Source organism: Lampetra fluviatilis, chromosome 56 (assembly GCF_964198595.1).
Source record: "Lampetra fluviatilis chromosome 56, kcLamFluv1.1, whole genome shotgun sequence".
Lineage (NCBI taxonomy): Eukaryota > Metazoa > Chordata > Hyperoartia > Petromyzontiformes > Petromyzontidae > Lampetra > Lampetra fluviatilis.
Genome location: NC_136330.1, coordinates 5,281,530 through 5,297,759, shown reverse-complemented (window position 1 = coordinate 5,297,759; position 16,230 = coordinate 5,281,530). Strand labels below are relative to the sequence as shown.

Sequence of the window (16,230 nt, the reverse complement as noted above, 5' to 3'; positions counted from 1 at the left end):
AGGGGCTTCTATTAATGAGCGACGGGGCTATAAACTATTTTTAATTGACCAAGTAAGGCCAACTGAGCCTTTAAAGCTCTTTCTCCAGAAGCGACTTCTTGTGCTCGACGAATTCGGCGGCTTATCAGTGTGCGGAAATTTATAGCGGCAGCCCAAATATTCTGAACGCGTGTGGAGGGAGAAAAATCGCAAGACCCGGAGAAAAATCCACGCGACCACTGGGAGAGAGAGAGAGAGATGCGCAAACTCGAAATATATACCGCAGGCGTCAGGGTCGGGATCGAATCAACAACCTCCTGTATACCAGGCGAGGTAGTTAACATCTCCTAGCCACCGTGATGATGATGCTGATGAGAGAAAGAGACACGCAAACTCCAAATATACAGCAGCAGGCGTCAGGGTCGGGATCGAACCCACGACCTCCTGCACACCAGGCGAGGTAGTTAACATCTCCTAGCCACCGTGATGATGATTATGATGATGAGAGAGAGACACCCAAACTCCAAATACACAGCAGCAGGCGTCAGGGTCGGGATCGAACCCACGACCTCCTGCACACCAGGCGAGGTAGTTAACATCTCCTCTTGTGTTTCTTACGTCAAATATGAAAATAAAATCAGTACACATATACATGAACATTACAGTGTGGACATGAATGAATCAAATAAACGGCGTTCCACTTGGGAGTTGGTTTCTCCCATTAAAAGGCCAAGTGATTATAAAGAAATGTTGTATTTTCTTTGCATCGGGTTGAGATTGAGTGTCGTGTGTTGCGGCGTGGCGAGCGGTGGCGCCGCGGTTAGCGCTCCGCTGCGCTACGAACCCGGCGACCTCAGTTCGACTCCCCATCACGGCCACCAACATCCAGTGACAATTATTCTCAACCGGTCCTGGACCTCTCCTAGGTCGACTCAGCCTCAAATGAGTACCTGGGTGCGATGCGTAAACATTGCACAGCGAGGGAGACAAAGGCGGCCGGGTGCGGTGCTGGCCACCTACCCCCCTCGTGTGCCGTGCCGGCCTTCAAACTCGCGAACAGCACTTGCCCCGATCAGTCTGTTAAGGCTACACGGGGGACCTTTGTCTTTGGTGGGGGTGTCTTTATCTTTGTGTGCATATGCACGCTTAGTCTTTTTTTAGGAATCCTTATTAAATATTAAGTGGATGTCCATTAACTATTCACGATTTTGAATTAGAAATTGGCGTCATGTGTAAGATTAGAACTATTGAATTTATTTTCGGCACAATATATTGACTGTCATTGTTTTTTGTGTGTGTGTGCTGTGTGTGTTGTGCATGTATAAGATATGAACGTAAAATAAAATTCACAAAATGTAAAAATTAAAAATATATTGAACAAAAATGTCCAAAACTATGTTATGAAAAATTTATATCAAACATTACAATTTTTTTAAATAAAAAAAATACCAAAATAAGCGGGGCTCGGTCGACTGTAAAAAATATATTTGTAAGTATATAAGATATGAAACAAAATATGTAAAATAAAAAATATAACAAATTAGTTTTTTTAAAGAAATCTAAAACTACGTAACAACTAAAATAATATAAAGAGAAACATAAAAAAATACTTTAAAAATTATAAGGAGGGTTCACTATACTGTAAACAAAAATATATGAGAAGAGAATATCAAATATGAAATATAAAACATTATAATACATGTTCAAGCTCAATTAAAAATTCGTGTAAAAAAATATATTACTACGTAAAATTACGTACAAAATATGCAAAAAAAAATAAACATTTCAAACACATTTAAAATTTAAATAAAGAAATAACAGCGGCGCGCGCGTTATAACGAGCATCCCCAAGACCAATTCGACCTTGTGGAGGCCCAGGACCGGTTCAGATAAAACGTCACCGGTATTGGGGGCCGTGATCGGGAATCGAACTCAAGACATCCACTAGTCGACGCGATCAGCTGACGATCGATCAAACAACAACAACAACAACGTCTTTGTTGTTGTTGTTGTTGGTGGTGGTTCTCGCGTTTTTTATGCTTAGACGTACTATTATTACACCATGTAAGGGGCCGTGCATAAATGACTTCACGCGATTTTGGACGATTTTTGACCCCCCCCCACCCCCTCGTCACACGGCGTCACAAAAAGTCAGACCCCCCCCTAAAATATGACGTCACAAAGCTCTGCCCCCTATTGTCATTGTAGTGCGTATTTCATGTGGCGCTGCACTTTGATGTTGTAGGAGAAAACATTTATACTGGTAGGAACCTCCTGGTTACACCAGCCCACAGGGGATTATTGTGTCCATCCGTCCGTCGTGCAGGGAGGGGCTGGGTGGGGAGGGAGGGGCTGGGTGGGGAGGGTGGGGAGGGGCTGGGTGGGGAGGGTGGGGAGGGGCTGGGTGGGGAGGGAGGGGCTGGGTGGGGGGTCGGAGGGGTGGGGCTGGGTGGGGAGGGGCTGGTCACCCGGCTTGTGCCCGCCCTCACAGTCGGCCATATTTGCGGAATACACCACGCCGCCGTTGACCCTGGCCATTGACCGAGCAACCCAACGTTCCTACCAGCTCCCTCCGCAGTAATGTGTTTAAAAAGTCGATTCATTCAGTAGAACGTGTTGTCTATATTTATTTCAAGTTGCGCATTTTGATGTGACGTCACATTTCTCAACCCCCCCCCCCTCGTCACACATCGTCACAAATGTCTGACCCCCCCCCCCCATAGATGCGTGACGTCATTTATGGACGGCCCCTAACACGATTTTTGTCCCTGGGTAGTAAGTGTTATTCCCAATTTGCTTATGCCTCAAAAGGTACAAAAAACGGCTATTATCCCCCACAAACTTTGCATTTGTGACGAGGACTTTACGTGAAGGAATGACACACGTGCACACGTGTTCTCATTGAAAATAGGTACATTACAAAATATCAACGCCCTGGTCACCAAAGCAAAGTATGTGGGGAAGAATAGCCGTTCTCTGTACCCTTTGAGGCATAAGCAATTAGAAAATAACACTTACTAGCCAGGAACAAAAACATTTTATTTTTGTTAATACGCAGAGTTATTGACGTCACGCTGAGTATATACTTCATTTGGAGCTTTCGTGACTGCAGGAATTACTCTTTGGTTATTTCGGTAAAGTCACGTATAAAGAGAAAATAATAAATTAAATACTAGCATACGACGTTTCGATTGCAACACAAGCAATCATCATCAGGTATAAATGAAATAGAAACACAAATCTAGTATCCTTAGAAATGGAATGTAATACAACAGAGAGAGTCGGATAACATAACAGTCAACACCCGACCTGGTTGATCACGTTCTTCCTGAGAATGCTAAATTTGAGAGAGAGAGATCAAACACAGAACCAGAGACATATAGACAGACATCTAAGCAGAGACAAGTAGGGACAGTCACGCCCCCCCCCCCATGCCCCCCCATGCCCCCCCCATGCCCCCCCCATGCCCCCCCCATGCCCCCCCCCCATGCCCCCCCCCGCCCCCCACTTTTCTTTCTTTCTTCCTCTGGCTGTCACTCGAATCCCCGTGTTGTGTAATCTTACTTCGCTTCCCCCACAACACGCTACCCGCCTCGTCTCACGCAACGACAACAACAACAACAACAAAAAACAACAACCACCTGAGAATGTTTTGTTGTTGTTCTTGTTGTTGGGTGGTTGTTTTTGCGTTCGGGTAAGACGGAGGGGAAGGGAGCGGTGGCGCAACGGTTGGCGCAACCCTGCTGACGGAGCCCCCCCCCCTTGCCCCCCCTCGCCCCCCATTCCCCCCCTCGCCCCCCATTCCCCCCCCCCCTTTGCCTCCCCTCGCCCCCCCCCCTCCATCCCCCCCCCTTGCCTCCCCTCGCCCCCCATTCCCCCCCTTGCCCCGCTCGCCCCCCCATTCCCCCCCCCCTTGCCTACCCTCGATCCCCCGACTCCCCCTCGCCCCCCTCGCCCCCCATTCCCCCCCCCTTGCCTCCCCTCGCCCCCCCTTCTCCCCCTCGCCCCCCCATTCCCCCCCTTGCCTCCCTCACCCCCATTACCCCCCTTGCCCCGCCTCGCACCTTCCTCGCCCCTCCCCCTCGCTACACCTCGCCCCCCCTCTTCGCCCCCCCCTTCAACCCTCTTACCCCCCCCACCCTGCCCCCCACCCTCACCCCCCCCCCTTCGCCCCCTCCCCCCTCCAACTGTCGTTGATCCCAATCGACTTGTCACGTGTTCAACCCCTTGCCCCGACTTGCACCGCCCCTGAGAAAGCGCTTCACAGCTCATCGGATTTCTCCGGCGCAGAGTCACGTGTCTCCCTCCGAGTGGCGTGTCGGCTCCGCCATCTTTGTCCTCAATGTAAAACTTTCGTGACTGCAGGGATTCATCTTCTTGGTTCTTTCGGTAAAGTCACGTAGAAGGGAAGTAATAAAATAATAAAAATAAAACATAATAAAATTTCGATTTAAAGCTTTCGCGACTGCAGGGATTCATCTTCTTAGTTCTTTCGGTAAAGTCACGTAGAAGTAAAGTAATAAAATAATAAAAATAAAACATAATAAAATTTCGATTTAAAGCTTTCGTGACTGCAGGGATTCATCTTCTTGGTTCTTTCGGTAAAGTCACGTAGAAGGGAAGTAATAAAATAATAAAAAAAAACATAATAAAATTTCGATTTAAAGCTTTCGTGACTGCAGGGATTCATCTTCTTGGTTCTTTCGGTAAAGTCACGTAGAAGGGAAGTAATAAAATGATAAAAATAAAACATAATAAAACAATTCTCACGACGCTGTCGCCTCGACAGACCTGGTTTTCACCTGAGGACGGCTGCTTGCGTTGTGGCCGAAACGTCGTGAGAATTGTTTTAATTATGTTTTATTTTTATTATTTTATTATTTCCCTTCTACGTGACTTTACCGAAAGAACCAAGAAGATGATCTTTGTCCTCGTTTCAACTGACCGTGCGATCACAATCGGTGCCGTTTCAGGGCCCAAGTAATTGCGCTCTCAGTAATTGCGCATCGCGGCTAGTTGTTAAGTGGGCCCTTGCGTTTGTTTACATCTGTAATTGCGCAATGCTTTGATGTTGTCAGCTGCCCAAGTCGCCCTCTTTAAAAAAATATTCATCTTCTGAGCTCAATGATGGGATTTACTCTGGAGGGGGGTAAAAAGAAATGTCTGAACTTCTATTAAACTATTTTTATTTGATCAGTTAAGCCCCCACTGAGATGCTACGTAGATGTCTGTGTTCTTTTCCGAAGCGCTGTGCCTATCACAAATGATAGCTCAATGAAGTTGGCGGCTTATCATCAACGGGGAGAGTTAACATTTTCCAGCCACCGTGATGATGATGATGACAAAGAGAGAGAGAGACGCACACAGACTCCAAATATACAGCCACAGGCGTCAGGGTCGGGATCGAACCCACGACCTCCTGTGCACCAGGCGAGGTAGTTAACATCTCCTAGCCACCGTGATGATGATGAGAGCGAGAGACACGCAGACTCCAAATATACAGCAGCAGGCGTCATCAGGGTCGGGATCGACCCCACGACCTCCTGCACACCAGGCGAGGTAGTCAACATCCCCTAGCCACCGTGATGATGATGATGAGACACGCAAACTCCAAATGTACAGCAGCAGGCGTCAGGGTCGGGATCGAACCCACGACCTCCTGTACACCAGGCGAGGTAGTTAACATCTCCTAGCCACCGTGATGATGATGCTGATGAGAGAGAGAGACACGCAAACTCCAAATATACAGCAGCAGGCGTCAGGGTCGGGATCGAACCCACGACCTCCTGCACACCAGGCGAGGTAGTCAACATCTCCTAGCCACCGTGGTGATGATGAGAAAGAGAGAGACACGCAAACTCAAAATATACAGCAGCAGGCGTCATCAGGGTCGGGATCGATCCCACGACCTCCTGCACACCAGGCGAGGTAGTCAACATCCCCTAGCCACCGTGATGATGATGATGATGAGACACGCAAACTCCAAATGTACAGCAGCAGGCGTCAGGGTCGGGATCGAACCCACGACCTCCTGTACACCAGGCGAGATAGTTAACATCTCCTAGCCACCGTGGTGATGATGAGAGAGAGACGCAAACTCCAAATATACAGCAGCAGGCGTCAAGGTCGGGATCGAACCTACGACCTCCTGCACACCAGGCGAGGTAGTCAACATCTCCTAGCCACCGTGATGATGATGGGCACCAAACCGCTCAATGTGTTTCACCCTCACCACCGCGGTTGATCTCACCGGGACGCCGTGGGGTGTTCGCTGTGTATATGAAGTGACTCTCGGACGACACGAACTGTCGTGGGTTTCTTTATTTTGGAAGATGCTTCACAGCGACGAATCGAGAAGCGTACGTACGGCACTTGCCCCAAGTTTGGTTAAAGGCTATATGGGGAGGGGGGCGGACTTTGCCTGTATTACTCCACAAAGCGCAAAGGCATAAAACTCGGGGAGTTCAGAACCTGTGACCCAAAAAAATATAAAATGAGAAATGAAATGAGAAATGTTACGGGGAACTGTTTGCTGGTCTGTGTGTGTGCATTTTATATAAATAACGATCGCCATGTGTAGTGTTTACACGTGTGTGTCTGTGTGTGTGTCTGTGTGTGTGTCTGTGTGTCTGTGTGTGTGTCTGTGTCTGTGTGTGTGTGTCTGTGTGTGTCTGTGTGTGTGTCTGTATGTGTGTGTGTCCTTGTGTGTGTCTCTTATATAAATAACGATCGCCATGTGTAGTGTTTACACACGTGTTTGTCTGTGTGTGTGTCTGTGTGTGTGTTTGTATGTGTGTGTCTGTGTGTGTCTGTGTGTGTGTCTGTATGTATGTGTGTCTGTGTGTGTATGTGTGTCTGTGTGTCTTTCCGTCGGACAAAGGCGGCCGGGCGTGGTGTTGGCCACCCACCCCCTCGAGTGCCGTGCAGGCCTTCATAGGCGCTGCTCGCTAGCAGCACTTGCTCCTACGGTCTGTCAAGGCTATACGGGGGATCTTTGTCTGTGTGTGTGTTTGTGCACTATCCTGCGGAACCGTGCCTGGGCCTCCCCTAGGTCGACTCAGCATCAAATGAGTACCTGGTGCGGTGTGTTAACATCACCACTGGGGAGACAAAGGCGGCCGGGCGTGGTGTCGACCTAGGGTAGGCCCAGGACCGGTTCAGATAATCGTCACCGGTGTTGGCCGTGAACGGGAATCGAACCTCTTATTATTATAATTAATTAATATCATTAACTTCTACTATTATTAACTATTACAATTGGTACTCTAACAGCAATGAGGGGATTGGCTGCATCTCGCCACCGCGATGGTGATTGCATCACCATGTGTGTGTATGTGTGTCTGTGTGATGGTGATTGCATCACCATCACGGTGGCTAGGAGATGTTAACTACCTCGCCTGGTATACAGGAGGTCGTGGGTTCGATCTCAACCCCGACGCCTGCTGCTGTATATTTGGAGTTTGCGTGTCTCTCTCTCTCTCTCATCATTAACATCATCACTGTGGCTAGGAGATGTTAACTACCTCCCCTGGTGTACAGGAGGTCGTGGGTTCGATCTCGACCCCGACGCCTGCTGCTGTATATTTGGAGTTTGCGGTGTCTCTCTCTCTCTCTGTCACCCTGGTCGCGTGGATTTTTCTTCGGGTCCTCCCGGTTTTTTTCCCCTCCACATTTATAACCAACGTCACGCGTTTCGAGGATGAACTTACACGCGGCGACGACGATGATGACGACGATGATGACGATGATGATGCTGATGATGACGACAATGATGATGACGATGATGATGACGACGATGATGACGATGACGACGACGATGATGACGATGGCGACGACGATGATGATGATGATGACGATGATGATGACGATGACGACGATGATGATCCCTGCTGCGTTGAGCTCTCATCTGTGATGGCCAGGACGCTCCTTCTGATAACAAACAAAGAACAACTCAGTGGGCGCCTCCCAAGATGAACTAAAACATCAACTACAAAATGCACGGTTTGTTTGCGTTGACGACGATGATGACGATGATGATGACGACGATGACGATGATTATGATGACGATGGTGATGATGATGACGACGACGATGACGATGATGACGACGACGACGATGATGACGATGATGATGATGACGACAATGATGATGACGATGATGATGATGATGACGACAATGATGATGATGATGATGACGACGATGATGACGATGATGATGACGACGATGACGATGATGATGACGTCAATGATGATGACGACGATGATGACGATGACGACGATGATGACGATGATGACGACGATGATGACGATGATGACGACGACGATGATGACGATGATGACGATGATGATGATGACGACGATGATGATGATGATGACGACGATGACGACGATGATGACGATGATGATGACGACGATGACGATGATGATGACGACGATGATGACGACGATGACGACGATGATGACATGATGACGATGATGATGATGACGACGATGACGATGATGACGACGATGATGATGACGATGACGACGATGACGACGATGATGATCCCTGCTGCGTTGAGCTCTCATCTGTGATGGCCAGGACGCTCCTTCTGATAACAAATAAAGAACAACTCAGTGGGCGCCTCCCAAGATGAACTAAAACATCAACTACCAAATGCACGGTTTGTTTGCGTTGCGGACGAATTTCCGCCCCGTGTTAGCGCGTCCAGTGACACGTGTTTGTAAGTTGATTCCCAATTGATTCTAGTAATGAGGTATTGATCGCCCCTGTGGTTTAGCCCCTTGGATTTCGCTTTCCTTCCGTCCGCGATGAACTCCCGACGCCACCGTTCCCATGAATTGGCAATTAGCCGAGTGGCGGTGTTGGTGACGACGATGATGGTGGTGATGGGGAGAGGTTTTTCATGTCAGTTTTCAGTTTAATTTATTAGGTACTAGCTTTACTACCCGGCTTCGCCCGGGGCTTGGATTAACCACGCCCGGCCGCCTTTGTCTCCCCAGTGGCGATGTTCACACACCACAGCAGTTACTCGTTTGAGGCTGAGTCGACCTAGGGGAGGCCCAGGAGCGGTTAAATTAATCGTCACTGGTGGTGGCCGCGAGCGGGAATCGAACTCGGGTCGCCGGGTTCGTAGCGCGGCGCACGGCAATGCGTTACGCGGGTCACGTGACACACGCGCGGGTCACGTGACAGATTTGCATGGTGTACAGTCTGTTGCATGTCGGGAAGTACGCTAAACATTTTGAACAGACACACATAATCACAACTTTGCCTTTAATAAAAATGGAGATAACATTGTGAGCCATGCGGCTCTTGAATCGGGTGCAACCGCAACAAACAAAAACATGAACAAGAAAACATCTTCAAGTGACTACACGCAACAGAAAAATCCTGGAAAAACAGTCAAAAGTCACGGAGGTGAAAATAATAATCAAATAAAAATGAAAACAACTAAATTGAACCATAATTATGATGCTAAGGGAGGGTGATGATGGGGAGAGGTGAGGAGGTGAGGAAGGGTGAGCGATGGTGAGGGAGGGTGGTGATGGGGAGAGAGAGAGGTGAGGAGGTGAGGGATGGTGAGGGAGGGTGAGGGAGGGTGGTGATGGGGAGAGAGAGAGAGGTGAGGAAGGGGAGGGATGGTGAGGGATGGTGAGGGAGGGTGAGGGAGGGTGGTGATGGGGAGAGAAAGGGGTGAGGAGGTGAGGGAGGTGAGGGATGGTGAGGGAGGGTGGTGATGGGGAGAGAGAGAGAAGTGAGGAAGGGGAGGGATGGTGAGGGATGGTGAGGGAGGGTGAGGGAGGGTGGTGATGGGTAGAGAGAGAGGTGAGGAGGTGAGGGATGGTGAGGGAGGGTGGTGATGGGAAGAGGTGAGGAGGGTGAGGAAGGTGAGGGATGGTGAGGGATGGTGAGGGAGGGTGAGGGAGGGTGAGGGAGGGTGGTGATGGGTAGAGAGAGAGGTGAGGGAGGTGAGGGATGGTGAGGGATGGTGAGGGAGGGTGGTGATGGGGAGAGAGAGAGGTGAGGGATGGTGAGGAAGAGGAGGGATGGTGAGGAAGGGGTGAGGGATGGTGAGGGAGGGTGGTGATGGGGAGAGAGAGAGGTGGGGAAGGTGAGGGATGGTGAGGGATGGTGAGGGAGGGTGGTGATGGGGAAAGGTGATGAGTTTAGGAAGGTGAGGGATGGTGAGGGAGGGTGGTGATGGTGAGAGAGGTGAGGAGGGTGAGGAAGGTGAGGGATGGTGAGGAAGGGTGGTGATGGGGAGAGGTGAGGAGGTGAGGGAGGTGACGGATGGTGAGGGAGGGTGGTTATGGGACGTGGTGAGGAGGTGAGGAAGGTGAGGGATGGTGAGGGAGGGTGGTGATGGGGAGAGAGAGAGGTGAGGAAGGTGAGGGATGGTGAGGGATGGTGAGGGAGGGTGGTGATGGGGAAAGGTGATGAGTTTAGGAAGGTGAGGGATGGTGAGGGAGGGTGGTGATGGTGAGAGAGAGAGGTGAGGAGGGTGAGGAAGGTGAGGGATGGTGAGGAAGGGTGGTGATGGGGAGAGGTGAGGAGGTGAGGGATGGTGAGGGAGGGTGGTTATGGGACGTGGTGAGGAGGTGAGGAGGGTGAGGGATGGTGAGGGAGGGTGGTGATGGGGAGAGGTGAGGAGGTGAGGGAGGTGAGGGATGGTGAGGGAGGGTGGTTATGGGACGTGGTGAGGAGGTGAGGAAGGTGAGGGATGGTGAGGGAGGGTGGTGATGGGGAGAGATGAGGAGGTGAGGGAGGTGAGGGATGGTGAGGGAGGGTGGTGATGGGGAGAGGTGAGGAGGTGAGGGAGGTGAGGGATGGTGGTGATGGGGAGAGGTGAGGAGGGTGAGGGATGGTGAGGGATGGTGAGGGAGGGTGGTGATGGGGAGAGAGAGAGGTGAGGAGGTGAGGGATGGTGGTGATGGGGAGAGAGAGAGGTGAGGATGGTGAGGAAGGTGAGGAAGGTGAGGGAGGGTGAGGGATGGTGAGGGAGGGTGGTGATGGGGAGAGAGAAAGGTGAGGAAGGGGAGGGATGGTGAGGGAGGGTGGTGATGGGGAGAGAGAGAGGTGAGAAGGTGAGGGATGGTGAGGGAGGGTGGTGGTGGGGAGAGGTGAGAAGGTGAGGAAGGGGAGGGATGGTGAGGGAGAGTGGTGATGGGGAGAGAGAGGTGAGGATGGTGAGGAAGGTGAGGGAGGGTGGTGATGGGGAGAGGTGAGGAGGTGAGGGATGGTGAGGGAGGGTGGTGATGGGGAGAGAGAGGTGAGGATGGTGAGGAAGGTGAAGGATGGTGAGGGAGGGTGGCGATGGGGAGAGATGGAAGGGAGAAGATGGTACAGTATTTATGTTTCCGTGTCGTTCGCCCCGTGTGCTTACACTTATTCCGTCCTTAAGCGCCACCTTGTGTTTGATACTATCACCTACAGCGGTCGATAAACCACATCAACGTCTGCTATAAGTGCTCGCTTGTTCGCTGAGTGCACACAAACAGATTCTAGTTGCAGTCGATTCTCGATTATTCGCCTGCTGTTAATCCGATGTGCGGTTGAACCGCGCACCCGAGATTTTTGACGCGAATTGATCAACTCATGGATTTTCCCCTGACCTCGAATCAATAATCTCACAGCAGTTACGCGTTCTTGTTCTTGGAAATGTTCTTGGCATGTAACGCGGTGCCTAAACCAAACAAATACGTTGCTCCGGTTAATCCTAAATCCACGTGATCGCCTCTACAGTACAGTAGTTGCCATATCTTTACAATAGTGGGTGGCGGAGTTTGATTTATGTTGATTGTGGCCAGCGGCTCTGCTGTTATCATTCACTTCGTTGGCCAAGTCTTCTTGCAGAGCGAGAGCTAGCAGAGTGTTACTATCACAGATCGGTCGATTACCTCCAATAAATATTCGTGTTATTCATTAACAAACTCAATTTCTTTCACGATATCCGGCAAGAAATGGTCATATTTTTTATTATTATCCACAATTTTGCATTATCCGCGGGCGTCCTCCCCGTCATTAGTGCGAATTATTTACGAGATAATCATTACCACCTGTAATTGTGTTATTATTACCGCTGCGAAATAAATAACGCCGTCGAGAACGCATGCAAATATAAACTAAACTTTGGTTTTATTTGACCAGGTAAGGCCCAAGTGAGTTGTGTGTAGCTCTTCCTTTAGCAGCGGCTCTGGTCATCACAGATGCCAGCTCAACGAAAGTGGCGGCTTACCATCATCATCATCATCACCACGTGGAAATGTATAGTAGCGGTCAAATACTCGAAATGCGTGATGTCAATTCTCTATGTGGAGGGGGAAAAAAACACCGGAGGACCCGGACATAAATCCACGCGACCACGGGGAGAGATAAAGAGAGACGCGCCAACTCCAAATATAGAGCAGACATCAGGGTCGGGATCGAACCCACGACCTCCTGCACACGAGGCGAGGTAGTTAACATCTACTAGCCACCGCGATGATGAGAGAGAGACACGCAAACTACAAATATACAGCAAGCATCAGTGTCGGGATCGGGATCGAACCCACGATCATCTTCCTATATACGAGGCGAGGTAGTTAACATCTCCTAGCCACCGTGATGATGATGAGAGAGAGAGAGACACGCAGACTCCAAATACAGAGCAGGCATCAGTGTATGGATCGGGATCGAACCCACGATCATCTTCCTATATACGAGGCGAGGTAGTTAACATCTCCTAGTCACCGTGGTGATGATGATGAGAGAGAGAGACACGCAAACTCCAAATATACAACAGCAGGCGTCAGGGTCGGGATCGAACCCACGACTTCCTGCACACCAGGCGAGGTAGTTAACATCTCGCCATCGCCACACATACACACACGATGGTACAATGGGCTCTCCTTTAGCCACTGTTCGATTGGCACTCCGTCCATAAATGACGTCACGCACCTGCGGGGGGGGTCAGACATTTGTGACGATGTGTGACGAGGGGGGGGGGGGGGGTTTGAGAAATGTGACGTCACATCAAAATGCGCAACTTTTAATGAATATAGACAACACGTTCTACTTAATTAAATATACTTTTTAATAAAGGTTTTCTCCTACAACATCAGAGTGCAGCGGGACATTAAATACGCACTACAATGACAATAGTTTAAAGCGATTTGAAGCATGTTTTATTTTGGGGGAGGGGGGGGGGGCAAAGCTTTGTGACGTCATATTCGAGGGGGGGGGTCTGACTTTTTGTGACGCCGTGTGACGATGGGGGGGGGGGGGTCAAAAATCGTCAAAAATTGTCCAAAGTCGCGTGACGTCATTTATGGACGGCCCCGTAGTGGTGGCTGATCTAGGATTGTTGATGATCATGAGGTATTATACCGAGGTAGGAACCACGTGGTCAGGATGGCCGAGCGGTCTAAGGCGCTGCGTTCAGGTCGCAGTCTCCCCTGGAGGCGTGGGTTCGAATCCCACTTCTGACACAAGTAATATTTTTGTTACTTTTATAATAATAGTACTTTTATAATTTTAGTAGCTGCACGAAAACACTACGAAGTGTTAATTTGACGGACTCGATATTTTGTTTGCACCTGTGTTTAAAAGGCGCTTGACTGTTGTTGATGCACATTGTTTGCAACTGGCAGTTGTAAAGATAAACTATTAAACAATAATACATTCGGTGAATTACGTGAGCGCTTATTGGCCCATCTCGAAAGTCAAACACGTGAGCTAAATCGGATAAACAATATTAATTGGTGAAAACTTAAAACAAACCGATGCCAGTTTGTGTTTATATATTCTAGTACACATGCGCAGGCGATCGGACAACGCCTTCGCTACTTATCCGCGGTGCGAATTCTAAACCGTGCGCGCCGGATCACCCCCCACCACCTCCACCCCCTCCTTATCGATTACTTTGCTGATATAAATTACTACGCGATTAAAATATTGATAAGCCGCCAACTTTTATCAGCTATCCATTTGTGATAGTCAAGGTCGCTTCTGGAAAAAAAAGTTAATAGGGCAGTGGTCGTTTTCCTGGAAAAGATAAAAAAAAACACTATGGTTTAGTCTTGACTTAAAGCTTTGGGGCCGCCCATAAATGACGTCACGCGATTTTGGACGATTTTTAACCCCTCCCCTTCGTCACACGGCGTCACAAAAAGTCAGACCCCCCCCCCCCCTTAAAAGATGACGTCACAAAGCTCTGCCCCCCCACCAAAATTAAACATGCTTGAAATCGCTTTAAACTGTTGTAGTGCGTGTTTAATGTGGCGCTGCACTCTGCTGTTGTAGGAGAAAACATTCATTAAAAAGTATATTTAATTAAGTAGAACGTGTTGTCTATATTTATTTAAAGTTGCGCATTTTGATGTGACGTCACATTTTTCAACCCCCCCCCCCATCGGGGCTGGGTGGAGAGGGTGGGGCTGGGTGGGGAGGGGCTGGGTGGGGAGGGGCTGGTCACCCCGTGGTGCCCTTATAAAACTCAACGTTTAACCTACTCACGCCGGCTTATGCCCACCCTCAAAGTCGGCAATATTTGCGGGATACACCACGCCGCCGTTGACCCTGGCCATTGACCGAGCAAACCAACGTTCCTACCAGCTCCCTCCGCAGGAATGTGTTTTATGTGGCAATGGGCAAGCAGGCGGGGTCTGAGCTGGAAAGGAATTCCATCCACGGACGTATGCACGTCAGTTGTGTTAATGGGGGAGATGAGGGAGAGATGGGCTAGGGAGAGAGATGAATGAGCAAGCATGAGCTAATAATTCACCTGATATGATCAGACCACTTAACAAGTACTCTAATTGTTTCGTATTTTTCCGCACATATACCCACAATAAATTGTTGACTTTATGGGAACCTCATTTGCCAGTAAAAATATGATAATTGGTTCTTTACCCTTCTATCTGGCAACAAAACTGACACCTTTTTGCAAGGAGTCATGTTTGCATAGACCGTAATACCTGCAGTCATAATACAAACAAAGGAACATAACTCTGATAATGTGCACTGTCCTTAAAGTTGATTGGTCCACACCCGAGACAGCTTTCCTTAGAGCCTAGTCTCATATGGGTTGGACCAGATGACCAGATGACGCCTAAAGACGTAGCCATCGGAAACCGCTCAAGTTAAATATTCCGTTCTTTTATTCTTAAAAAGAACGAAAAATTATTAATTTAATAATCTACGAGGGGAAGCACTGCATTCTGTTTACCTTTTAAGAATTATTGAGATGTGAACGTCATAAAATGCGGATTTTTTTCCCATTAAAAACCGCTTGAATCCGAAATATCTCAAAAACAATAAAATATAGAACAATGGTGCTCCCTTTATTTGTACTCTTAGGTTTTTTCGGTAAAGTCACGTAGCTAAAAATAAATAATAAAAATAATAGAAATAGTAATAGGCAACAAAAGTCTCCCACCTGATGAAGGGAGCTTGTGTTGCCTCAGAAACGTCGTGATTTATTATTTTATTTATATTATTATTTCTATTATTTTTATTATTTATTTTTACCTACGTAACTTTACCGAAAAAACCTAAGACTATGAATCCTTGCAGTCACAAAAGCTTAAAATCTAGAACCCTTTATGTGTATATGCTGTTCAACTCTCTATCAAACGAAAAATCCCACAATCTTCTTTTCCAGAATGAAACGCACAAATATAGTTACGGGGCACTTAAAATCAATATTTGAGGGCCTACAATTAAAAAAAATCGGATTTTCAGATTGTTCCTGTTGTTTTGTGCCCTAAAAGCTACATGTGCAGCAAATTCCAGCTTCATACCTTGTCGGGAAGTAACCCCAGACGTTTGAGACCTACATAAAGATTAGCTTTAGATTTATATAGAAATTTTTTTTAATAGTAATTTGTTTAACTTTCCTATACTATACTTTGCACTCTTGTCGTGTTTATTTATTTTCATTGTTTGTTCTTCTTGGTTCTTTCGGTAAAGTCACGTAGAAGGGAAATAATAAAATAATAAAAATTAAACATAATAAAATACAAGTCATATTATGCCCGTGCATTATGTAGGATTAGCAGCAACAAAGGGAGGAGGTAGGGTTAGCAGTACTAAAGGGAAGGAATTTTAATAGTAAGGAGCTGCAGCAGCTAAACCACCACGTAAAAAACTAAAATATAAACTACATCAGCTTAAATATACGCTGCCAAGCTTGGTGGTGTTCATTCAGACGCCGTCTTTCCGACAGACCTATTCTTCACCTGAGGACGGCTGCTTGCGTTGTGGCCGAAAC

The 16,230-nt window shown here is 48.2% G+C and overlaps 1 non-coding gene across 1 annotated transcript; it reads left to right on the top strand.

Moving 5' to 3' along the window:
• Nucleotides 1-13,364: 13,364 nt before the first annotated feature.
• On the top strand, nt 13,365-13,447 carry TRNAL-CAG (transfer RNA leucine (anticodon CAG)). Its single transcript has one exon. It is a non-coding gene; the product is annotated as a tRNA-Leu (tRNA).
• Nucleotides 13,448-16,230: the final 2,783 nt, after the last annotated feature.